Genomic DNA, 27,710 nt, shown 5'->3' with positions numbered 1-27,710 from the left:
GCTGCAGCAGGACTACTTTCCCACCTCTTATACTAAACTATAAATTCTTTGTATTATGAGCAAACTGGACCAGTAAAGTTCATCTTCCATTGGCCAACCACTTCTAAATACAGTATTGACATCCAGATGGCTCGTTAGGTCTTGCCAAAATAGAAAGAAACAAAGCAGTTTCTTGCAACCACTGAGCCACTGCAATAAATGACTGATGACATAACAAATCAGTCTCAAATACATCAGCGCTCAAGTTCTCTCATTAGGACAGTAAATAGGGGGACAAAATGCATCTCATCTTGCATTAATTAAATCACACTCACATGCACTTTCTTACTGTATTTCTTGACTGCCTAGATTACTTCAGAAGTTTCCAAGACTAAGCCTTTGCAAATCCCCTATAAAATACCATGATTACAAGGGATATATAAAATAGTGAAATGGAAAAAAGGGGTATTAGGTTTTATTCAGCAGGACACAAGACCAGAGGTTCTAAACTTGCATTCTCATACTGTTCGTGGTGTCCTCCTAGTGTTGTTACTTTGATCTCAAGCTCTCCATAGAACAACACTTTTACACCTAACAGCCTGAAATTTCAGGTTCATGAAAAATTAAAAGAATCATACTTACTGAGTATGATGGGAAGAAGCAGTAGGCATGAAAATCTAAACATAAGCCTTTATGGGATACTATTTCAATAGACAGTACCAGTAGTATGAAGGATTCCATTTTTTTTTTCCCCATTTCAGTCACCGAAAGAGGATTTCAGCCAAAAGAAATAGAAAATAATAGGCAGAAATAAAAATGGAACTCCCTAAAGTTAAAACATGAAAGCTACAGGCAATAAAACTTCTGTTTATAAAGGTCCTCCAAATGCTCATCGCCTTCAGTTAGAGAAACAGAGAGTATGTCAACCCACTGTCACCATGCCCACAAAACCATGTCACTAAGTGCCACATCTACTCCTTTGATGAAAACCTCCAAGGATGGTAACTTTACCTCCTCTCTGGGCAGCCTGTTCCAATGCCTTATCACTCCTTCTGACAAGTTTTTCCTAATATCCAGCCTGAAACACCCATGGTGCAACTTAAGGCCATTACCTCTCATGACTAGTTACCTGGAAGAAGCACAGGACCCAGCACTTGGTCTTCTGGAAACTCATCCTGTTGGCCTCAGCCCATTAATCCAGCCTATCCAGATCCTTCTCTAGAATCTTCCTACTCTCAGGCAGATCAACCCATCCTCCCAACTTGGTGTCATCTGTAAACTTACTGAGGATAGACTCAATTCCCTCACATAGCTCATCAAGAAAGACGTTAAATAGATCCAGCCCTAGTAGCTATCCCTCAGACCCACTATTGACCAATCATCAGTGGGTTTAATTCCATTCACCACCACTCTCTGGGCCCAGCCTTCCAGCCAGTTCTTTATCCAGCAAAGAGTATACCTGTCCAAGCTCCGGGCTGCCAGCTTCTCCAGGAGAGTAATGTGGGAGACAGAGTTTAAGGTTTTAAGTCTAAGTAGACTACATCCACTGCCTTTCCCTTATTCACTAAGTGGTGATAGAAGGGGATGACTTTGGTCAAGCAGGACCTGCCCCTCATGAAGCCACACTAGCTGTACCTGATTCTCTGTTTGTCTCTTGGAAGAAAAAAAAAAAACCAATAATTAAACAAACAAACAAACAAACAAAATTTAAGGGACTCACAGCCCTCTTTCTCTTCCCGTCACTGCAAACTAGCAGCACTCCCTTACAATCTGCCCATGCAAAACTCTTTGTAGGGACACAATGAAAACTCAACTGTGAAGATGTTATAGGTTAAAATACCTCCTTGAAAGAAAGTTTAATTCATATCAACTTCAAGGAGTTGCATAAAAAACAAGGGAGGAGCAAGCCATAAAAGTGAAGAGGTGTAATGAAAAATCAGAGAGCACCTTCATGTTGTCTGTGTATGAACAGAGTTTGTTGAACCCACTGTAATGATAAAATGCACCCAAATTAATACATGTGCTGTCTTGTGACTATACAAATACTATTATTTTTAAGTTGGTGACAAAGATTAAACCACTTGAAGAAAAAAAAAAATATCAAAATATCAAAATATCAGTTTTCATCAGGATCAGTCCTAATAGCTTACTATGCAACTGATCTGTGGGGAGTTGGACTAGATAATCTTTAAGGATCTAGATTCCATGATTTAACAGCAGTGTTCATATAAAATGGAGCCACTTGAGTTTAAGAAGACTACTGCGATTGGGCAATGAATAAATAACAATGACAAAAAGGCACTATAAAATAGTGAGGGAATAAGGCAGCATGTAATAATAATCTTCATCTGCAAAAAAAAAAAAAAAAAATCTCTGTTTTGCTCTGAACAAAGCCTCACATTTCTAGATAAACATAGTATCAGCTACAAAGCAAACTCTGCTTCCCTCCATTGCGACATTTTATCTAATAATCCATGCAGCTTTAAAATTATTTTCACTCTCCAAAACAAGAGGAAGTCATGCAACTTTTCCACTCATTGAAAAATTAAAATTTTGATTAAGTAATAAATAAAGTTCTTTTCACAAGAAAAACAACGCAGACTTAATAATTTATAGATTGGTTCAGGTGACTTTCTTTATAATGTGCTCTTCAAACTGCATCACTTTTTTTGTTAGTGCATTCAACACATCAGGAAAGACTACACTCAAAACATCTGGAAAATGGATTCTGTGATTGTGAAATCCAGTTTGTAAGCAGAAAAAACCCTCTTCTGGGAGAGAAAAGAAAATGGACAGCCAAAGCACTTCCAAAGGAGACAGAGATGGGATTTTTGCCTGCACTGAAATTCAGCATGGGTGAATAAAAACAGTTAGATAATCCATCCTTCCTGTACACTTAAAAAGAAAAACAGTAAGGCCCAGAAGTGGGACTGCCACTCAACTAAAGCCAAAGCACTTGTGTATTCCTGACAAGGGTTTTTCTAGATGGAGATTTCTGTGGATAGACCAGGACATATACTAAGTTCCCAAACTGAACACTGCTACCCTTTTGTTGGCACTCAAGAGAAAGAACAAAACACCACAAGCATTTCTAATTTTTTTTGTTTCTGTTCGTATGGTTAGTTGGCTTGGTTGTTATGATGTTGGGTTTTTTTTTGTTCTTGTTGTTTGTTTGTTTTGCTTTTATTTTCATAGAAGTGATTGAATCTCCCTGGTGTTTCAACTCCAGCTGACATAGAGCAACTCCATCAAGAAAATGCATGGCTCATCTGTTACCCAGAGCAAGAATTGGCTGCAGACACAAACTCTCTAAAACGCAGTTCAAATTCTCACTTAATGTGCAAACTGCCCAGTCCATCAAAACCATCTGGAAAACTTCTCGTATTAGGTAATAAGGTTCAGTCATCCACATTGGCTCTGTAATAGGATGTCTGGTTTAAACATGACAGCATCATACCACTGTAGCACAAAGCCTCAGAAGCTTTGTATTAAAAAGCTTGTGTTGGTATATATTTAAAAGAAAAAAAAACAAACAACCTGCAGAGATGCGATCTATAAAAAATGGAAGCTGCAGCTTCTAAACTGCTGAAAATGCCACTAGCATTCAAGTTTACTGTAAAAAATACAGTAAAAAAGGAACAATTACATCTGTATACTTATTGAGGAAGATGAAAAAATCCAAGCATCAGATGTGCCAATACAAAAAGTATCTGCAGAAAGTAGCTTCTGACAGAAACCAATAAGAATGCTTGATTTGCAAGCAGGAAGCTGTCCAAGTAAATTATCTGTAACGTCACAGGAAGGGGAAAAAAAAAGTATCAGCTGTTGGTATGAGAAAAATCACAGGAACTACACAAGACAGACTGGATTGTGGTTTCCTTTGGGTTAGCAGAAATCATAAGAGTACTTTGCCGATTGCCTTAGAGTTAAGTATTTGCCAGTAAATTACCACAATGGTTTCCTCTTAAGAATAAAGCGTGCACTCACATTATGATCCTATGTCACTAAAACAGACAACCTGTTATTGATTTGACAGTTATTAGCAAAAAAAAGCAGATACTAAATTCTTTGTATTGGATCTCTTTAGGGGCAAAACCTTCACAGAAGTGAAAAGGTAGAGAGGATGTTATAGAAACAAGCTACAGGAAGTGCTGTATGGAAAATTTTGGTAAACACTATCATTACAAACAGCAACCATGATAACAATTAGATTTTTTTTCCTCTAAGCCCTGGGGAAAAGAATTACACAGACATTTCTCTAGGTGTACATATATTAGTCTTTGTACGTCATTACAATATTTGTGTGCCAAGACCTTGCTTTAGAACAGCTGCCCACTTATTTAGGCTAATGTATTGTCACATTTATTTTGTGCTAAAAAGGAAATGAGACACACAACTTTTTCAGTTCACCAAAAGAAGTTTTCAACTGACAAATGAACGGGAGAGCGGGAAGATGATACTGCCTAATAAGCACATATCAAAACATCAGCTGATTTTTGATCTCTCTGGCTACATTTTTCTCAAGTATATGTTTAGAAACAACAATTAAATTACTTTCCCTCCCAGCTAGCATGGGAAAGAAGTTCAGCTATAAAAAATGCTGATAGCTAGTAAGTAAAAATGACTTCTTCAGGAAAGTAAAGGAATCTAGTAACCTCCTTTTTAAATTTCAAGTCTGAAAGTACTTACTAAGTTGTAAATGACCTTTCAAGTATGCTGTGGCAAAGGAAAATATTCTGTGCTGAAAAGTATTGTCTAGATCACATGTTAAAGTGGCACCACACATATCCAATGCAACACTTGCTATTTTAAACTGATGTCTTTGAAATCCCACCACTACCTCAATCTCCTTTCGGCAGACGCAGTAGAACAGCCCAGCCTCCAGCTGGCTCTGTCTCACTCATTAAAATGAACTCATTTGCCTTCATTAAAGATGTGAATTGCATGATTAAATAAGATTTTCAGCTTTTAGTCTTGGAGCACAGGCTTTTGCATCGATATGCCCTGCACGTACTTATGGTAAACAGAGCTCCCACTTGTTTGGACATCAGCAGTTTGTCTATTCAAAAACGTCACTGAATAATTTTGTTCAGAAAAGACCTCCAGAGGTCATCCAGTCCAAACCCTTGCCCTATGAAGAAACAGATCTCAGTGTGAGATAAAACAAAAAGCATTCATACTGAAACAACCTTATTACAAAGTACTCAAAAAAAAAGGTTTCTCAGAGTGATTTAACATCTCAGAGAAATGTCAAGAGACTTTACTAGAAATTCAATCATTTCTGCTGGGTACAGAGCACTGGAAGGGCCAGGAAGCCACAGACCTGTTTCTTTGATCTAAGGGGAAACCCAGCATGATTCAACTCTTACTCATCAGCAGGCCTAGTTCTCAGCCTCCAAAATCTCATCAACTGGACTGGACTTCTAGAAGAACATCTCTCTTCAGACTGTATGACAGTTAGTACTATGATTTCCTCAAGAAAATTCATTTTGAAGACAACTTTACCATTCTATATGGTTTCTGAGGCAAAGTTTTGGTAGCAGGAGACTGCAAGGGAGGACTCTGAGCAGCACCCAGCACTGCCCCATATCAGACCACAGCCAGCTTCAGCTGCTCCAACAGAGACTTGGCACTGCCGTAGCCAAGCCATGAGCCTCACCAGGCATGCTCTGGAAGAGCAGAGCTTAGGAACAACTGTGCAACAGCAGCTGGGAGAGGGGAGTAAGAAACTGAAAGAAGCAGCCTTTCAAGGACCAAGGAGGGCAGGAGGTGCTTGAGCAGCTCCCTGCAGCCCAGGGCAGCACAATAGGCTGTGCCCCTGCAGCCCATGGGCAGCACGCAGAGCCATGGAGGAGACTGCCATGCAGCAGAGAATGGGGCCTGAAGGAGCCACAGCCCATGGGTACCCCAGCAGGAACAGCCCTGGGCCAGAGCTGCTACCTGTGGGAAGGGCCCATGGCGGGGCAGAGACCATGAAGGAGCAGCAGAGATGAAGCATTGTGAAGTGACCGCTGCTCCCATTCTTCATTCCCTTACTGCTCTTGGGGGGGAAGTGGTAGAACAGGGTTTATTTCAAGGAAGGTGCTTTTAGTTTACTTTTGACTTTCTCACTACTGTAGTCTGTTAGTAATAGGCAGTAAATTACTTTCCCTGCACCGAGTCTGTTTTGCCTGTGACGGTAACTGGCGATTGATCTCCCTATTCTTATCTAACTACTCAGACCTTCTCTAATGTATTTTCTCCCCCTTTCCCTTTGAGGAGGACAAATAAGAAAGTGTGCTGGTGGAATTCAGCTGCCCATCAGAGTGAAACCACCACCAGGACATAGTGTTTGCTCCTGTGTAATAGCTACCACACCCTTCAGTAAAACTTATAAGAACAACCACAGGAAAAATAAAATTACATATCCCCCTCAAATCCAACATCATCTGTGAGTCACCTCTAAGAGGAAGCTGAAGTGAGGAATCTTACAATTCTGAATCAAATCACTATTTTCATTATTTTGTACCCTGCTGCCATCCCGCAGTAAGGTACTACTTTCAGCTGCAAAGAATTCTGTGTTCTTGAGCAGTCACAGTGCTCAACAAAAAAGCACGTGTGGGGGAAACTTTATGACTTGGAAAGCAGACGTACTGCTTGAATGATGCACAGAACCCAGAGAGTAAGACGTCATCATTCTATTTATACCTATAGGCAGAGAAAGAATGAGCCCAGTGTAATGATGCTTTACTTTATACACTGTAAGATTTTTTGTTTACATAAAAAAATTCAAAAATAAATCATGAAGCATCCTTATGATGCAAAAAATAAATGACCAAATATTGATCAAATTGCATAGTATTGGCCAGTTTGTTCTCTTAGGCATTCATTTTGCCAGTCACCATCTGTCTCACATGAAGCAACAGTACCATCAAAAGAGGGGTGGCCAGCAGGGACAGGGAGGTGATTGTGCCCCCTCTACTCTGCTCTTGTGAGGCCCCATCTGGAGTACTGCGTCCAAGTGTGGAGCCCTCAGTACAAAAAAGACAGGGAGATTTTGAAGAGGGTCCAGAGGAGGGTCACAAAAATCATCAGGGGACTGGAGCACCTCTTCTACAAAGACAGGCTGAGGGAGCTGAACTTGTTCAGCCTGGAGAAAAGGCGGCTGCAGGGTAACCTCATTGCAGCCTTTCAGTATCTAAAGGGAGCCTACAAAGAGGAGAGGAATCAACTCTTTGAAAGGGTTGAGAACTGCAGGACAGGAGGAAATGGTTTTAAGTTGAGGGAGGGGAGATTTAGGTTGGATGTCAGGGAGAAATTCTTTACCAAGAGAGTGGTGAGGTACTGGAACAGGCTGCCCAGAGAGGCTGTGGATGCCCCGTCCCTGGAGGTGTTCAAGGCCAGGTTGGATGGGGCCCTGGGCAGCCTGGTCTAGTATTTAATGGGGAGGTTGGTGGCCCTGCATGTGGCAGGGGGGTTGAAGATTCATGACCCTTCCAACCCTGGCCATTCTGTGATTCTGTGATACCTCCAGTCTGTGGTTTACAACACTGCTATCAAGCCCATTTAAAACTTTCACTCAACTGTTTCTAGTAATCTCATCAGATATTTTGAAATACAGTTCTTCTTCTCCCAGTTTTTCTTCAATGAACTTGCATTTTCTTTCCTCTCCCTTGGCTGCATACTGAGATGTGCACGTGAGCCAGAAACACTAGAACAGGTGAGATGTGTCAGACCAAAGAAATGCCTGGACAGATTGTGGAATGGCTTTCAGAGTTTACAGGAAACAGAGCAGATTTCATGCCTCTGATTTTATTTTGATACAGATTAGTAAAGTGCAAGGAGGAAAGGCAGGATGATATGAGGAAAATTCATCACTGACAGGAAATCACAAAGAAAGATAGCTTCAGGGTCCTCAGATCCCAGTGTAACCCACTAGGCGCTTTTCGTGTTACCTTTCCTTACACTCTCTACTTAACAAACAGCATCAGCACTGAGTAGAGGAAAAACCTCCAAATTTTATTGCTTGATATCACTGTGTCCATTTGTAAGAAGTAACTGTCATGACAAGAATTTCCCTCCTAATTCTGCTATTCATTTAAGCCTTAATTCACACAATTGCCTCTCCCATTTTCATAATGTTCTGCAAGATCACTGGCAAGTACAAAAGATGTGAGGGATCTACTCAAACACGTTTAACCTATGTACAAAGAGCTAAGGGAGCCATTACAGTGCTGTTATCCAAAATAAAAAAAAAAAAAAAAAAAAAGAAAGCACATGCAAAATTAATTACCAGCTCTAACTTCTTGAGCCTCTGGAACCAGCGGATATAGCTTACAGGCTGTCTCATATCACGTGCTTATACGACAGCCCTGAGAGTACGTATTTTAGTCATGGAAAAAACAAAACCGTGATTTCCATTTCAGTTGTTTTCAGAACAGACTGAAACTATCTGCTTTTAGTCTACATTTCCTTCCTCACGTTCACCAGATCAGCAAGATGTCTAGAAGATAAACTCTCAAAATATCTTTTCTAGAGGATTCCCAACTTGCAATACAATGAGAAGCTGCACTGGTTTTCACAGGCAAGTTTTCTGATGTAGGCCTGAAACACATTTCCTGTGTATTATCCTTTAAGTATGAGGAAGACGTTCCATTGGTGTACAGCTGAAGTTGCCACCAACTAGTGAGTAGGTCTAAACTCTTCAGAGAAGAAATCCTCCACAAGCCTACTGAAACAAAACTAACCAGTCACACAGACCAGTATTTCTTGCAGAATCAGGGTACTAAGAGAGAATACATGCAACTTTTAAATGTTTCACCTCAGTGGAAATGCCAGTAAATACCACTATTTGCCTTTTTCAATAGCCTCCAAAAGACCTTAGTGATTACAAAATTTCTGTAGTTTCAAATACAAATAGTTAATAGCTTATAGGATAAGAGCAAGATGCTAGTGGGATGGAATCTCAGGAAGAAATTAAGTCCAACATCTTAACACGTCTTGACTATAACCTTAAGTCCAGTTATAAACCAACACTGATTCCCTACAATCAAAGACAAGACTGATCAAAAGAGTTACACACCCAATTTCGTAAGATTCCAAAACCTACAAAATCTGTTCTTCATGTATTTTATCATACCTTTGGTTTGCCCACATTTTTCAGTGGAAAGTCAGTTTGCCTCAGATGCCAGCAGAACCTAGGCTAGAGGCTGCCAGCTCTGCGCCACACCGTGTTGTGTTCTGCTGAAAAATGCTTGGTACAGTCAGACCTAGGAATGCCAACTCATGGCCATGGAAAACATCAATGGTTACTGAAGAGGAATCTCAGAAAAATTACTAGTTATTCCCTAAGTGATTCAGTCTTCTCCCCCCTTCTTCACTGAGTGCCTCTCCTCTTAAAAAGCTACACCTTGGAGTTAGGATGCTGTCACTAAGCCACCAACAACTATACAAGCTAAGGACATTTTTATTTTCATTTTTTTAATCTTTTGCAGTTTTGCAATAACTTCTTTAACAAAGAAGAAACTTAGGGCTACACTTAAACAGCATCATGAAAATGGGTCAGTTTGTGACAAATCTGAGTTACATCACAGAATGTCTATGAGGAAATTGGAGATTTTTCTGGGAAACTAACCCACATCATATTTCCATTACTGAACAAATAATAAAATTATGAAAAAAGAAATGAAGTTTTACACTGTAGACTGCTGTATTTGTTTCTTTGTCTTCTATTACGTTTTATATCCTCCGGATACTTTTGAGTCCATTTATTCCCAGAATTAAAAATGTTAATTTTTATTTATTTACATGCACAATAATACAAAAAATATGCTATTATAACAACTAACAGAAAAGTTAACCTTGGAAATCTAAGTTATTTCTTTTCAATGAGCCAGCCTGTACATTTTATGGCATTTTTTTTTCCAAGGAAGAATTGTAAGTAAAATCTAAATTTTCAGTCTTTCATGTTTTAGGCTGAGAACACAAATATAGGTAGGTATGAGGTCACAAATGACAAGGTTGCTATTAGGAAAGCATCTGGGAATGAATAACTTTGGTACTAACTGAGCACACAGGAAGATCATCTGACCTATGAGAAGGACATGCTAGAAAACATCTGGCACGACTTCACCCTTTGTGGAACTCCAGTGAAGCATGACCAGGAATGAATTTCTGTCTGCAAAAACCAAACTGTTTCACCACTTTTAGGACAGATTTATTCAAGTGGGGACATGGGGACAAAGCAAGAAGTCCATTTAGGATATGCCAAACAGAGGACAACCAAATGTCAGGCAAACAGAGCTAAGAAGGTTTGCAGTTTCCCATGCTTTCCTTCCCCAAGATCTACCCAAGAGGGCCACACAGTCCACAAAACCACTTAAGGAGTTGCTCAAATTTAAGCAAGGAAAGAAAACCTTACCGAAATCACTGCAGTCTTCATTTCTATACTTTTGAGCTTTACACTCATAGTTACAGAGCTCTTCTGGTTCAAGGCCAAAGTATTCAGTTTTTACTCAATCGTGCCCATAAAAAAGATTATCAATGATCTACTTAAAATGTTCCTTTGCAGTGTTTCCATCCTTCTGACTCCTCACCTATCTCTGTTGAAGATAACCTTTTTTACAGTGATTTCAAGTTAATGATTCTCATTAGCGTACAAGGTGTACACCACGTGCTTGGAACAGATGAAGCGTTGTACCCCATAAAAACTTACGATCAAAACAGACAAAAAGTATGTTGCTTTCACATTACTTTGCCTCAAAAAGATCTAAATTTAAACAAAATAGCTTTAAGCACATTTTGCTTCTTAAAATAGTTAGGAAAAAAAATAATAGCAGGAGGGTGGGAGAAGAGAAGAACCAAGTGTGGCAATACATAAAAACTTAAGACTCTGCGGCTAGTCTCATGCTGTCTGACAGGTTTGAAGTCAGACCCCAAACCCACACTTCTTGAGCAGAATTTTGATCCTTGCCTTAATACAAAGCTTTAAGACTTCAGCAAGTATAAGAAGTAGGCAAAGAAGCTGCTATAATTCTCTATTGGCAATATGAAAATTCAGAACAAAATCTATGTCCTGCAAGCATGGATGGAGCTACAGTATACCAAAATGAGCATAGTTGAAGTAGACAGTGATAGAAACTCTTCCAGAGGAACATGCCATACTTTCCAGAAGCACATCATGCACATGCTATAGTGTGCCCTCCTCTGGGTATGCCATAGGCTCAACACCTGCAAAAATTCACACTGCCAAAAGACAGAGAGGCGAGCGCTTACACTTATTTTGTGGCTGCTTCACATCAGAAGACCTTTAACTTACATCAGATTTCTAGGTTTCATTTATGAAAACAGGAAGCAATTTGTTTCAAAACCCCCTAATCTGCTGTTGTCTGATTTCAGGCACCTTCCATTTAGTACTGTTAGCTGTCATGAAGATCTGATGCACTCCTCTCAAAAATCACCATTCCAACAAAATGCAGGTTTGCAAATCCTTGGTAATCCCAAAAGACAATCTGAAATCAGGCTGCAAATTCCTTATTTTCTTCAATGTTCACTGATCTCAATTCTACAGAAAGTCTCATGGTAGCTGAGGTTCTCTGAAAAATACTCATCTGCTGGAATCTCAACTACAAGACAAGATCTTCCCTTTCACTTTAGAAAAAAAAAAAAAAAAAAATCATTAGCCCAAGTCTTGTACTTAAAGATTTTAAAAAACAAACTTCTGCAGGGATTGTGCATGTTAATAAGCATATTTACTTAAAATACCCTCAGAATAGTTCCTATCCTGTGTTTTTCAAATTCCTCTCCTGAGTACAAAGATGTTACATTAGCCTATTTCGGCTTTTAAAACTGTTGTTTTGCAGCAATTTGAAGCCTGATACATGTTGGTTGTATACAAATATTTATGCAAGAAACTAAATTGCTCCAGTTAAAGGCTGTTATACCAGCAGAGGGAGCAATCACTAAGTTTCAGATTCAAGGGCATCCCTTTGAGGAACTTCCATAAACTCTGATTGCAGGGGCAATAAACACAGAGTGCCAGCTCACATTAACTAGAATAATAAAACAATGAGGTGATTTCTCCACAATGCTTATCAACATTTTATCTCAGGTAAATGATTTATAAATACTAGACTCTCTCAGGCTGCTCCCTTTTCTGCACCATGTAGTCGAGCTATAGCTCCTGGTTCTTAAGGAGAGATACCTTTCAAAAGAAGAGACAATCTTCCCTCAATTTGACAGTTGACATTCTTCAACAATATGATAACGTCTCAAACAGACATCATCTTTTAAAAGGTCTGTTTTCCCTCCTGAAACTAGACACAAAATCAATGAAGGGTCTGTTGATACTTCACTATCTGCGCTGATCTTCACAATGGTGTAAATATGCCTTTTAAGCGCTGTGCAGGTGGCCAGGGCTTATTGGTTAACAGATCCCATTCATTTGCACTTGAAAAGAAATGAGCCCTTTGAGTGTAATCGTTTCCCTGTTTGTTTGTCACTTCTCCTCACACTTTTCTATTTTGAGGGTTATAAAGGATGCAATGTGCTCTCTTCTTTTGCTCCATGGACCAGGCTTCTATAGTGCACTCCAGAATAAAAAAGACAAAGGATAGGAGAGAAAACCGAGACTTCTTGTTACCCAAATAATTTGGTTTCTGCCAGAAAAGACCAAACTAAACGTCACTCAGTTCACCTTCACCACCACCTTTCTGCTTCCAATAGGAGGATATTGCTGCAGCTCCCTCCCAAAGATCTACAAACAGGCAAGATGTGTGAGTGGCCAGTTCTGCTTTTGAGAGCATGTAGCAGAGGTGCCATTTTCTTTCTTAAGGATACAGCAAATGTTCACACCTGCATGAAAAGCATATGTTTGTTTGCACATCTTCTGCACTAGTCTGGTGACACTATGATGAGAGACCAGAGCCTGCTCTTCCTGCCCCATGCACCTTCACTACTACAGGCTACTGAAGAATTGCTTCATCCAATTCAGAGATGATGACATTTCAGGCAGAGAAGGGGAAATTATGCATAAGCAGTTGGTAAAATAATTCAAAAGTATAATTTCTGATTTACAAGAGCCCAAAGACATTTATTTTACTTGTCGGTGAAATGAGCAAAGCCACTGACTTCAACTGCAGCACTGAAACAAAGATCACACAGCAAAGAACAGCATTACCTGAGACTGTGCTACACTGAGAACTCCAGATTATTTTGACAGGGATGCAGGGTGACCGAGGAATGCTTGCCCTCAGCATCAGTTATGTAAAATGTACTGAGCATTAAACTTCTCTTGTCTAGGATGAAACTTGTCATATGATATTGTCACCAAAGCTACTTCTCTGAAGTACACTGTGTAATTTGCACAAGTTGTCTAACAGCTCAGCCTATTTATTTTTTCTTTTCCTTACCAACTTCTTCACCTAAATTTTTACAGGCAAAGAGAAATAAAATGAAAACAACAGCAAACAAACTTGCACTGCACTTTCTTGTCTTGTCTTCCCCCAGCCCGTGACGTTTAACCATGAGGGAAAAGGAAAGCTCTATTTAAAAGCAGGAGCAAAGAGCAGAGAGGCTAGGAGATATACCCACGGTTACGCAGAAAGCAGCGTGAGAACCTGGAACTGAATGCTGCCGCCTCCACTAATTAAAACATTCAAATGACCACACTATTTACCCCCCACCCCCCAGTGTTCTTCATTATTGACACTATATGTGAAGCTGCACTTCATAGCCCTGGTGGGTCATTTTCTGCTTCTACATATTCTCTTTTCCCCAAGAGAGGCTTATGCAATATCCTGATGTTCAAACAAGAATGGAGTCACGGAAAATGTGCTCTTGCATGACAACTTGAGGGGGATGGGAGGAGATGGAGAATTGTCCTATTATCCTCAAAGTTTCAATTTAAAACAGCTGTACACTAAATAACTTCCTGTACTCTGCCACACTGAAAGGCTGCTCTTTGAAAACAGATAATTTTGGGTCAAGTGTGTAAATCCACTCTAACGATAACACCATGAGTACTTCCTGCTAACTCAGCAACAGCCAGATGGGTTTCTGCACAACACTGCTACTTCTGAACACTGTTCTGCCTCAGAATCATGACCTCCCACCATACCCTTGCATGTATGTTGCATGTATGAGCAAGTAGTTTTCCCTAATGCTGAGTGTCCTTTGCTATGGAAATCTGTCTGCAATTTCTCATATCTGTTGGTGCACATGCTGCAAAGCCCAGTGACAAGAGACTTAAACATCTCTGCCCTGCACGGATGATCTCATGTAATACTCAAGCTGAGGTCATTTTCTGTTTCTCCCTTCAATTGTGAGAGGGAGGGAATGTGTCTTTTTCTCTCTCCTTTGCCCGGACACCATTTTCCCCACAGAACTGGTAGCGAATGAATTCCATTCACTTCTATTGTCTGATCAGTTTGGCTCAAACTGATCGATAGGCTCAAAAGCACTTAGCACATACAGCAGAAACCATGATTTATACAAACACTCTTGCCCAACTGTAAAAAAAAAAAGAGCTAAAAAATTACTTCATGATCTTTTATCATGAGTTAATGTATTTTCCATACAAAGAAGGCAACCATCAATAATCATAGCAAGATATCACAGAAATTACTCAGAAGTTGTATCTCTTTCCAAACCATACAAATCCATATAAATAATTCAGCATAAATACTATAACTTTCCATTTTATTCCATCATGGAAAGCAGGATTCTTTAAGCTCTATTTTCTTTGTAGAATCACTGTCACACTCCTACTACAAAAATCTGTTTGAAATTTGCTATATATGTTTGCTATTTTGCCCAAAACTCTCAATGCCTACTGGAAAGTTATAGTGACAAAATATCTTCAGTTTAAAAGGAAGTTTAAAAAGAAAATAGCTTAGGAAAAGTTAAACAAATGTATCCAAGCATAACAAGTATATATTAACAAATATATATATCTACACAAAGACTGTTTCTTTGTAACTATGGAATGCCATCACTCGAAGTAAATATCACAATAATCCATAACATACCTGCTTGGGAAAGTGGAGCTGTGTTTCTTTTCTATCAAAACTTCTCCTGTTTGTACTGAGTTATGCTGTCCAATTTTGCCAACTAAGGAAGCTGAAAAATGAGTCTGATCAAACAACCATGCAAAATTTCATTTCTAACCTGAATCTATCTTGTCAAGGCTTTGCTATTTTAGTAGTCTTAACTATGACAGATTTTCTTACTCTCCTTAAAATCCTGTTACCATTGAAGGCTTTTATAAGACTTTTACACAGAGCATCAGAGCACAAGAGCAGTCACGCTGCAGTAGATCAAATATCTTCTGGAAGAGCATCATCCTGCCACCCATAGGACCAATCATGTCTGTATGGCCTTGGCCTCCACTGACCCCAAGTAACTGTGCAAGCCCCATTTCTCAGAGGTCACTGTCTTTGGACTTCTTACCTTGATGCAAAAGCAGGGCAATTAGTTGTTGATCCAGGCAGCTCAGCTGTTCAAGACATCACAGTGGAGAAATGTACCATTAAATTGTTTTTCCATGCACAGATAATAAGTGAAGATAATCCGTGTCAGACTAGAAAAAATACGGATTTTTTTTGGTGCAAACTGCATAAGCATATGGGCTAAGGTGACCATCATGGTGACACAGGACCTACTGCTCTCTAGTCCGATATGTGACACCCTTTTCCCTACTGTGAAACTAAAGTGACACAGACATTGTTGACCTGGTCACACTGACATGTATGTGACGCTGCCATAGCTGCCTGCCAGCCACAGGGAAACCTTGGTGGCACAGCCACTGCTGTCCTTCTGCCACTGTGACACCTCAGTAAGAAAATCACTGCTACCCTGGTGCCCATACTGATCCTTTACCAGCTGTCAACCATGTGTGTTGGTGGTTGGTCCATGAGTGGCCATGGAGATCTACCTCACAGCAAATCTCTCTCCAAATCAAGATGTTTTTATGTCCATTCCTCAGTACTTTTTTTATTACTAAGGAGGTAGAAAGAGCTTTATGTAGGTTGCTCCAAAAAGAATGCCTCCTATTTATTTCCATGAAAACCACGACAGATACAAAGAGCACAATAACACTATTTGATAGAGCAAATTCTCACCTACAAAACACTATTTTGCAGCAGTCATCACCATTATCTATGCATTTTTGCCAGCGAGCATGCATGCTGCACTTGTAAAATCTGCACTAATGAAGGTGACTCACTGTTTTATAGCTGCTACAACAATGTCATTGCTAGAAAAATGTTGCCCATGCAATCCAACTTTCACTTTGCTCACATCCACTGTTTGGTCTTCATAAACATTCAGCGAGTGCAAATGAATGTCAATGGGAGCCACTTTTTCTGCATGGAGGAATTCATCAATGACACACCTTTGCTTCATACACACTTTTGTGTCAGATGGCCTTTTGTCACATTGCCCCTCTGCTGCCGTCTGTTGATGGGCAACAAAATATAATGAAGTATTGGTGGGAAAGTTCAACCTCTACTGCCAACATATGTATTCAATGTCATGGCCAACATAATAAAATAGGAGGCACTACTTTTGGAGCCGCCTTTGAAGGTTCTCTTTTCTTTGATACTGAATGTTTCTATTGATTACCTCCTTACCCTCCTTTGAACTCTGATAGTTAAGCTAATTGCTGAAAGAAGCAGGTCACTGACCTCCCTGCAGTGCTCTTGATATACAGGTCAGCTGCCTTTTTATCTTTCTTCTCCTCATTTATTTATTTATTTATTTTTTAAAAAGCCTTCATATGTGTAAAGTACAACCAAAGGCAGCTACAGAACGTCTAAGCATGAAGGCTAGAACTCTCAACAGTACAGGGTTACAGTAACCAGACAAATGCCAGCCCCTGCCTTCTAGCGCAGCCCCTGCGCTCCAGAGCCACCACCAATGCCCCTCTACAACCTCTCCTTTAATTTCTTAACATTTGCCTCTCAACACCGTTACAGTGAGAACAGCTACTGGAGATTTTCCTGCTAATTTATTAATAACAACAGCCCAGCAGTTGTTAAGATGATTTGAAACAGCAAACAAAAAAACAACCCTTCATTTGCTTTTAGCAATTATCTCAAGATTCATTTGGCGGTCCCTTCTGCGCAGACTTCTCTGTTAAGCCTGGGGCAAAAAGCAGAAACATAAGGCGGGGAGGTCAGCATTGCCAAAGACTTGGGAAACAAAGCCACAGAAGCCCTGGGATCTGGCTACCTCAGTGAAAGAAGATCCAGGCTCCTGAAGCCCTGAACCTGACTCTTCACAGAGGGAATTGAGAGTGCCAGCACTCGCACTGCCCTGCCAGGTGCTCAGCACACTTATCAGGAGTAAATGAGAGCCAAGGCCTGCCCCTTCCTCAGCCCCAGCTCCCCAGCCCCTCCAGGCTTCTCTCAGCAACTGAACCCCTCCGGCCGTGAGTCCCTGCACAGCTGTACTGGCTGTCCATGTCACATGCTGCTGGCTTCTCCTTGCAGCCTGCTTTTCCCATCTGAAGGGAGGCTTCTACCGGTGGGGCCATTAAAACATTGCTATTTACTTAGCCTGACGAAATCTTGATGGCAAAACCGACCAGGTTTGCTGGCAAAGCATAAGAAGACAAACAGACATAAAATAATCAGGGTTAAAATGGTGCTTTTCATTCCCATTTGATAAAGTCTGCAAAATCAAATGTTCAGCACAGTGAGCATCTGCGCAGAACCAGGAGGGGGAACACATGTGGCTTGCTGCAGAATTTACCTTACAGTATTGCAACAGAACTCAGAAGTAGGACAAAAATCACTTCAAAATTGGATCTAAAAGATGATATATTAACATGCTGGAAATAAAATCACAATAAGAAATTACTCTGGTGAGTCCTGTGCTTTTTTTCATAGAATGGCTCTACATTTTTCCTCATTTATGCTTAAAATCATCTTTAAGAACACTGTGTTCAAAATTTCTTTGTTTTAGATCTCCTCCCTCACTGAAAGTGAAGACCTGAGTAAAGTGGAACGAGCTGGTGCTTTTTAATTCATTACTCCCAAATAACAAGATTAACCATCATCTTTGCATAGGAAGACATCATATTGTGTGCATGTATCTCCACGTGTATGCATATATATGGTAACAACTGGTTTTTCACTGCTAGAACTATTTGCTTTAAGACTGGAACACTGTGATCCTGGCAAAATGACGCAACTTATTAGTGGCAAGAACTGACTCAGTGCCTTGCACTATTTTAGAAAGCCAGATGAGACGATCATTAAGTCTGCTTCTTCAAGTTTACATGCATTTCCAAATTCAAATTTTATTATGGGAAAAAGGAGAAAAAAATAGAAGTACAATGGAAAAATTTCCAAATAAGCCCATAAGAAAGTACAAAGAATATTATAGATCTTTCAACTTTTTCAGGTTGAGAATGAGAAAATACAAGTACCTGACTGACTGTATCTTGTAATAAGCTCTCCTTCAATAGGACTGCTAGATGCCATAGAGAATAAGCAGGGTTTAACAAGAAAGTCAAGTTTTTTCTCCATCTATAGCTCTGTTAAAAAGAAACAAAGATCCACTTAACCCACCTTTATCCATATCATTCAAATACAATTACTACCCTGTGCCAGAGAAAGGAGATTGTAATCAGAAATTTGCTACTTACTCAACAAATTAGCCTGACTTGCAAAGGCATCTGTTAGCAGATGTGTACCATGGATTAATCAGTGCACCTATTACACAAAAATCCATTTATCTCAGGAAGCAAGATTAGAATGAATCAAGGAAACAAAACCAACGCTCACTCAAAAATAATTCAAATCAGGCATCACATTATTTCAGACAATAATATTTTCAACCTGAAGCACTACCAGGTATGAAGTGTTTAGATGAACTGGAAGATTACAATCTGAAAACATATGATCCCCAGCCTTCTGGCTTAAACTGGGAGAAATTTTATAAATTTGATGGAAGCTGACACACTCCCTAGAAGGGAACTGTAGTGTGCTAGTGGGCTTCATTCCACGTTCAACATCAGCATCCCACATCAAGGCTCCCGCATAAACACACAAATCCATTACACACTGTAGAAATGTGGTTCCTCAGCAACCAGGCCAGGTCTTATGGAGCCCTGGGCAGCTTGACCTAGTGGATGGCAACCCTGTCCATTGCAGGAGGTTGGAAGTGCATGGTCTTTAGGATACCTTACTACCCCAGCCATTCTGTGATTCAACGATTCTTTGATCTGCCATCAGCCCTGGCACATCACACCCTCTGCTCCTCACATCTCTCCAGGGAAGGTCATTGGGCTGAAGGCTGACTGAGCTTGGCCAGCCACACGTTTCCATACACACCCAAGAGCAAAACTGAACAGGACTGAAATCTTACCACAGGCTCTAGAGAATAAAATGGTGGCCATAAGCCTGCCATTAGACTGTAAATTCTTCACTCCAGAACATACCACTCAGCCCCAGAGGACTAGTGGCTAAACTGCAAGATCATGCATGAGAGGGAAAGCGTAACTATAACCTACCATTAAAATAGATTTTTGTTTCATCTAAAGCTGTAAATGCCCCACTTTGGGCCTATACCATTAAGCTTCCAGAAGCTGGTTAGCCTTTTGTTGCCACATTCTTACCTTTCCTATCCACTTCTACTTGCCAAACCAGGAAGGACAGCTTGTCTTCAGCTCCCAAAAATCGATCTGGAGACTAATAAATACAGACTAGAAATGCAAAATCACCCATCACTACATGGGAGAAAACAAAACAAAACAAAACCAAAACACCAGGAATATGCTGTAGATTGTAGCATCTTGTTCCATAGCTCAGCTGCAGCATCCTAATGTTTAAAACAAATGTATAGAAAATGAACTTTTGTCCAACTCTCAATTACAGCACTGATTTACAGACCAGATCAACCCTAATTTTTTTTATTCAGCAGCCATAATGTGAGATAAAGACCTATAATGCTTGGTCTGAAGAAGCTCCTTTAAAGCTAGAAAGAGCTTTGAAGAATAAGAAAATAAGAGAGACAATACAAACCATAAATGGGTGGTAGTGAAACAGTCACTATATAATAAAATATTTCTCTTTTAGAACAACATAAGGGGCAGTGGAAGAAATTAACTCAAATTCTACCATACCATAGTATACTGGTGGGATGTTCCAAAAGTTAAGTTTTCTAAACAGTGAATTTACATCTCCGGGAGAGCATTGTTATAGAAAAACAGCTTTCTAACAAATTTATAACAGCATTCAGATATTCCTGACCTGTTAAGGTTTTGATTCTACCTTCTCCAGTGCATATGCGTTTTTGGTCTTCTCTACTCATTCTTTGCTATTTGCTCAAGCATTTGACAAGTACAGGTACACAACATGGGAAACTTTGTCTCACATGCTAAGTATACCCTAAAAATCCTGAATCATTTAGCACAGACAAGCAAATACGTAAGACTATGTAATATGAGCCTTTGTACATTTGACCTGGTTTGGAAACGACCACCTCTTTTTCCAGCTGGTTTCTGTTCTTTCCATTTGCACGGACACTGTCCTGCCCTCCCAGATTTTAGCTTTTCTGTTTAAAGAACAAATACCAATCATTCTCTGCTCCATAAATTCAACCATCCCCCATCCTTTTTTAAGCAATACATTTCAATGAAAGGATGAATGTCAATGGATGAAACTCTCATCTATGCTGCAGTCATTTTGGCACTTCTGAACATATCGAGGAACAGAGCCATAGTCATAGCAGTTACCATATGGTCAGCCTTTCCCTGAATCTCACAAAAAGATAGAATAAATGTGTCTGTAATCTGTATGTTTTATTCTATGCATTGCTGCCTTTTTCTTTTGATTTACAACACTAGCCCTTCCACCAACAGCCACAGGCAATCAGCTCCTGAAATAAAGCAACAAACTGCTCTGTTTACCTTGAACTCCATTAAATCCACCACAATAAAAATGAGTGGAAGAGGGGGAAAGCCTGCAAAAACGCAGGTAGCAGCACTTGACTTTGTCAGCTCAGAGATAAATTCATTCCAAAAATTCATTACATCGGGAGCATACCCCTGTAATTGACTCCACCCAATGTGTGCCGCAAAGTGTTCACCCAACAGCCTTGCTCTGTAATACTTTGCTTACTCATACACATACTGCACCAGGATTCCCTGGTCATTAAAGTATACACACTGCAGTCTGACTTCTTGCCAAGAAAGGATTTTGCACACTGTATTAGCTGACTGTACACTTTTAAAACCTGAGTTTTTCAGTTCCAGTTGGGAGAAAAATTCCATTCTTTTCACTGCTTTCTTGGGCTGACCTCTGTAACTGAGTAAGTGAAGTTCTTAAAATTACGGCATTTCAACTCCTGTCCTTCACCTATTCTTTAGTCTAATAGCGAAGCAGCAAGCAGTCTGGATAAGAGCCTCCTCACTTGTTAGCCCCAAACCCCTTCTCAGAAAAATAGATTTTTGTTGTGCAGCCCTTTGATGGTTCTCTTTAATTGCCAGCATCCACCTTACAAGTGAGGAGCTCTGGTGTTTAATAACACACACAATTAGCTGGCCCTGTTTATCTCGGAGGCAGGCATGGAAATTTCCAAGCGTGCAGTGCCTGCCGTACCCATTAGAAGGAAGAGCGAGGACATTAGTCTTCGTGACATATGGTATTCAGATGCACCCCACTGACACAGAACATAAATGGCCTTGGGGCACTGATGGCGAACATGTAACTCTTGAAGCCATCATGGTCCAACTGTCCACCAATTTATCACCGTGTTACAAAAGCCATGTGTACTGTCACTCCTGCTAACTATCGGGGGGGGGGGAGGAGGGCAGTATGTCACAACAAAAAGGAGAGTCAATAACTGCCATGTACTCCTGAGCTTTTCCCATCCCAAGTGCTTTGTTGCATGCCAATTTTCTCCTGAGATGGGAATCACCAGAAATTCTTCATGCTCACCTCCTCTTCCTGCCCACAAACTTAACTTTGAGACCAAACATTTAAAAGAACTTCATTGGATTCAATGACAATGAAAGCCAAAGTTCTCACTCCTCATTTTATTTCTTATATTCCGAGAATCCTCTCAGAAACTTCTTGTAACATGGCACAGAAAAAGAGATGCAAATGCAAGCAGAGGAACTAGTAAGTAATTGACTCTCTGATTACTGTTGTCTGCTCCCGTGCAAGGCTCATTTGATAATTACATGGAACTCCAAGTAAGCCACATGCTGCTCTATGCATAAATTTAAAATCAACACATGTGGCAAAAATGATATACTTTAGATCACACCTTGTGCATCGTTCTCCCTTTCCCTGCCTTTCTTGTTTTGTGTACATGAATAACGCAATCAAAGATAAATGTTCTGGCTGTTGCACTTAAGAGGCATGAAAATCTTGCACTAATATCCTAGGATGCCTCATAAGACGGCCACTCAAATGACCGTTCTTCTATTTCTTGTTTACCTTAAATTACACCTTTAAAAGATTAATTTCCTTTCAGACACATACATAGCAGTGCCATGGCTGACACAGGAAGATGGTGCATGCCCAGCGCAAAACAACATAAAACATGCCTTTGGCATTGCCCCTGAACCTAAAAGTTTCCCATGCTACTGATAATGACTGACAGGAGAAAAGAGAAATCAAACAACAGAGAAAGAAGATCAGATGGTGAAAGCTGAAGATGTTATGCTCACTAAAACATGCAAATAACCTTTCCATCTACAGAGATGTGGAACCTTATCAGAAGCTCTCTGCATCTGTTCTTCAAAATATCTTTCACCAAAGGCAACAGAAGTTAAACATGGTCCTAGCTAAGGCCCCTTGTGCATGTGACAGTTGTGTGCCTGCGTCTCTGGAACCATTGGTGAAGGTCTTCTAAAGTTACCAGAGACAAAGCAAAGCAAATAGAGAACCTTCTGAATACAGGCAGATATTTTTCATATTTATTTGTGAAAATGAGAAAGAACTACACTAACATGAACAGAGAACAGAATCAAAATATTTCAAAAATCCCCTTAGATCAATAAAGGGCTGTCGTTAGTAGGAAAAGAAAAAATTCAATTGAAACACCTTCTCTCACATGCCTAGCATTTATGGTAGACGTAATATACTTATAATTGCAAATAACTCTGATTCCTGCCTGTTTTTAACCTTTCCTTTCCAGTCACTCTAAAAATTGGTCTCATTTAGTCAGGTAAGTATGCACAGACTACTCCATCACAAATCTACGAAGTCACTGTGATTGATAGGATTCTCAGCATTTCAGCCAACATTTTAAATTGTCAAAGAGCAAAAAAGGAAAAGAAACCTGATTGCTCCCGTGACAGCATTTTAACATTGTAAGTTAGGTAAAAAGAATGCAGTTGAACCCTAAGTTCCTGCCCATGAGTGTATCCAAGAGGAAGAAGCAGGCAAACAAACAAACAAAAAAAAAATTGGAAAGTTAAATACCAAACACTGAAAGTAATGGAAAAACAAGTTTAACTGCAGTTCATATAAAAACAGAGAATTGCAAAGCAAAGTTATTTTGAAAAGATACACAAACAGATTTAGAAAACAGAACATTTCAGCATTCAAATCCTTCACATTGCTATTAGACCGATCCTGATAAAATTCTTAGTATTTGAAGGCTTGAATTTTGAAAGAAAATAATATGCAAATGCCCAAAATCCAAGCACACAAAAAATCACTTGTACTGACTAATACAACTGCTGAGTTTCCAGAGGAGATCACAGCCAGGACTAAAAATGCTTTTGCTGCAAGGTGCAAAGACTGCCTCCATCCCTATTACAATTAGCAGGCACAGCCACACCACCCCTGATGTGGAAAATATACCAGCACAACATAAGTAACACTTTTCAGAGTATGCAGAATGTACACTATGCTCAGTTATCACAAACCTCAAGGGAAAAAAAAACCAACACCTAAATAAAAGGTTCTTGCAGACTGAAGTATGGATGTGGTTATGGCCAGTACTTCCCTGCTCACCATGCCAGACTACAGCAGATGAAGAGAATAGAAACACTGGCGTTTTTGAACAACTTAGAAGAGGACTCAGCTATTCTTTCCTGTTCTTTCCCAGATCTCTGTATGAGGAGCTGGATCTGAGAGGCATTCACCTTCTCTCCCCCACCGAGCTTTTATTTCAGTATCAAATCTATAAACCTGAAAGTGATTCTCATGGCATTCCATAAAAGTTGAATCCGGTCATCAGTACCTTTTTTTCTGAATGCAAGATTACAGGGGCACAAACATGGATAACTGGGATGCCTTAAGCAAGGTCTCCTCAGAGACTACTGGCAGAGCTGAAATAAGACTGTAAGGAAATACCTACTAGTTAACTGAAAGGCTGCCAAAACATTTTGTGTAGTGTTTTCTTTCCAATTGTCATCTCTGCTAGAGGAGGGGATCCTAAAGGCAGCTTATGTTATTCAACTGCGCTCAACACAGTTGCCTAATTGCCATATCATAAAGCTGTATCTGACCACAATTCCACTGCCAAAACGCAACATTAATGATAATCATCCCTACATTTGACAGTCTAATTAATACTAATTTCAGAGATGTTGCAGGCCAGCAACTTTCTCTGCTTCGGAAGTTACAGAAAAACTTTATTGTACTTGTTCACTCTACTTGTTTTCTACAAGCATCCTTTCTTCAGAGTGCAGAACCTGTGAGAGGAGAAAGTAAGACAAAGGGGAAAAACAGTAATGAAATTTTTCACTTCAGTAGGCTACTAGAATTTATTTTAAACCACATAAAATTAGCACAGATTTCATTATGCGTTTAAAATCACAGAGTCTCATAAAATAAAATTAAAATGCATTTTCCTATCTGTTTAGAGCAAGTGTGAACTGCAAGTGTGAGAGCATTTCCTCTGCAAATCCAATACCTCACCTTCCCTAGTAAGTGACCCAGCGGACCAAACTACTGTTATATCCTGAATGTAGATCAGACATTTTCACAACCAGTGAACAAATTTTGATGTGTTCAAGGCTTTCCTCATGCACAGAAAGAGGCTTTGGAGCAGTATTTGAAACTAAGTTATTTAGAAACAAGGTCTTTTCTCTACAAAGGGGCTAAATTGCTGACAAAATCAGAATGTATTTATGTAAGATTGCAGAATTAGGACATCTACCCTAAATGTTGTTACAAAACTGGCTATGGGAAAAAAAAAAAAAAAAAAAAAAATTTTTTTTTTAAAAAAAAAAAAAAAAAAAAAAAGTATTGATTCTTTGAACATTAAAAAAAAAAAGAGATGGTTTTATTTAGCACAGAAAGTTGAATATGAAGTGGGAGGACTTGAAATGCCTTTGGCGAGACAACTAATGAAGTTGCTTACATTTTTTTCTACTTTAGCAGACCTGATTTCATCCCTTAACTAATTATTACTCAAGGTTTTGAATGACTTTAATCCACTAATTTTACTGAGCTGGACTCAATAGCTTCACCAAGTCCTGCTAATTTGCAATAGATCGCCTTACCAGAGGGTGAACGTGCCACAGCCTAGCCAAGAGCTGTTGGTCATGGTGCCTGCACAGCTAGAAACCACTACCCTGCACTTCAGCAGCACTCCACACACACTGAAATCAGTTGTAAATAAATAATTACGTAGATAAGGGCATCTCCCACAAGACGAGGTGTTACAGATTCTGATAGCAGTCTATTCTTTGTGTAGATGTAGTCCAGAGTACCATGGAGATAAGTTAAAAGCTGCACATGGACATTACTACCAGAGGAAAGCAGGATTGTGAATGACACAGCAACAACTCAATCTTCGCTAAAAAAAAAAAAAAAAAAAGAAAAAAGAAAAGCACATGTCCTTTCAGATTACCACCTTCAGTTGCACTTAACAATGACAACTGCAGAAAAAAAAAAAATACAACCACAAGCAGTAAGTTTGCCCACTGATAAATGAATATCAAAGCCTTGTAAAATCCTACAAATAGCGGTAAGGTCTTTTGGTGCTAAATGCTAAGTTGTGGCTGAGATGAATCCAGTTCAAGGGTGATTAGAAGCAGAAATAAAGAAGGAGAATCAGCTTAGACTCAGTAGAAAGTCTTTAGCACTCCATTACTATAACTATAAACAGCAGGAAAAGTTTTAAATTTTATTGAAATCAGGTTAACGATGCATGTATCCCCATGTTGTTTAGTTGTTTTTTTTTTTGTTTGTTTGTTTGATTTTTTGATGAAGCACTGCCATACTGATTAGCTTAAATTTTTAATTAAGTTTTAATATTGAAGTTGCTATTAACAGCAAGAATTATTGGGCTTGCTATTGATTTGCCAATAGAAGATTAATGAATCTTCATTACCTTACTGCCTATAAGCAGATTTTATAGGACACAAAGATTAGAAAATAGAGTTAATAAACAGCAAACATATCGTAGAGCTCCAACTTCCTTTCGCAAAAGGGACCTCAACAGGCTTGAAAGGTGGGCCTGGGTGAACCTAATGAGGTTCAACACAGTTTGCAAGGCTTTGCACTTGGACTGGAGGAATCACAGGCATCTATACAGACTGGAAAGAACAGCCCTTGAGAGCAGCCCTGCAGAGAAGGACCTGGGGTCTTAATGGATGAAAAACTTAACATGAGCCAGCAGTGTGCTCTTGCAGCTTTGAAAGCAAATGGTATCCAGGGCTCCATCAAAAGAGGGGTGACCAGCAGGGACAGGGAGGTGATTGTGCCCCCTCTACTCTGCTCTTGTGAGGCCCCAGCTGGAGTATTGTGTCCAAGTGTGGAGCCCTCAGTACAAGAAAGACAGAGAGCTGTTGGAGAGGATCCAGAGGAGAGCCACGAAGATCATCAGGGGCTGGAGCACCTCTCCACGAAGATAGGCTGAAGGAGCTGGGCTTGTTTAGCCTGGAGAAAAAAAGGCTGCGGGGTGACATAATTGAAGACTTTTGGTGCCTAAAGGGAGCCTACAAAGAGGAGGAGAATCAACTCTTTGAAAGGGTTGATAACTGCAGGACAAGGGGAAATGGTTTTAAATTAAGGGAGGGAAGATTTAGCTTGGATGTCAGGGGGAAATTCTTTACCAAGAGAGTGGTGAGGTGCTGGAACAGGCTGCCCAGAGAGGCTGTGGATGCCCTCCCTGGAGGTGTTCAAGGCCAGGTTGGATGGGGCCCTGGGCAGCCTGGTCTAGTATTAAGTGGGGAGATTGGTGGCCCTGCATGCGTCAGGGGGGTTGGAGATTCATGATCCTTGAGGTCCCTTTCAACCCTGGCCATTCTGTGTTTCTATGATAAGGGAGAAATCCTAAAAATATTTCAACCCTAATCCTAATTTTGCTTGCTACTTTAGGTACAACTGGATCTAGTAGAAAGAAATGTTCTCACTCTGAACTACATCTGAACATGAAAATTACGTTAAAAGGCAAGATCTGTGAAAATATGTTAAAGGCACATACAATTGAACTATAACTTAAACACATTTACAGATAGAGAATCCTATTGATCCCATAGATAAAAGATTATAATGCTTTAGGAATTAAGAATAAATATATCTAGGTCATTTGTGGGCTACCCAATAAGATGCAGATGCCTGAAAAGCTCCCAAGGACTTTGTGGATCTTGCTCTAAAAGTACCATTACAAAGCACCCTTACTCTCCTGGACTCCAGTCAAGATAACAAAGATAAAAATCCAGCTCCCAACAAAGGAGTCAACAAACTTCTTTATTATCAATGAAACTGTTAGTAGCAAGCGTATAAACACATATTAAAACAGTTTCCTTATTTTAAGTCATGTCCTGTAAACTAGTT

General features: G+C 39.8%; 1 protein-coding gene across 1 annotated transcript in view; it reads right to left on the bottom strand.

Annotated features, from left to right (window-relative positions):
* The window catches only part of PDE3A (phosphodiesterase 3A), a 237,261-nt gene that overhangs the window by 158,767 nt on the left and 50,784 nt on the right, over nt 1-27,710 (bottom strand). The gene's annotated exons all lie outside the window — the stretch shown is intronic.

This window comes from Centrocercus urophasianus, unplaced genomic scaffold, assembly GCF_019232065.1.
Source record: "Centrocercus urophasianus isolate 14NV4802_14NV808 unplaced genomic scaffold, USGS_Curo_1.0 seq_5, whole genome shotgun sequence".
Taxonomy (NCBI): domain Eukaryota; kingdom Metazoa; phylum Chordata; class Aves; order Galliformes; family Phasianidae; genus Centrocercus; species Centrocercus urophasianus.
The sequence above is the reverse complement of the archived record's forward strand: the minus strand, read 5'-3'. Positions and strand labels throughout refer to the sequence as shown.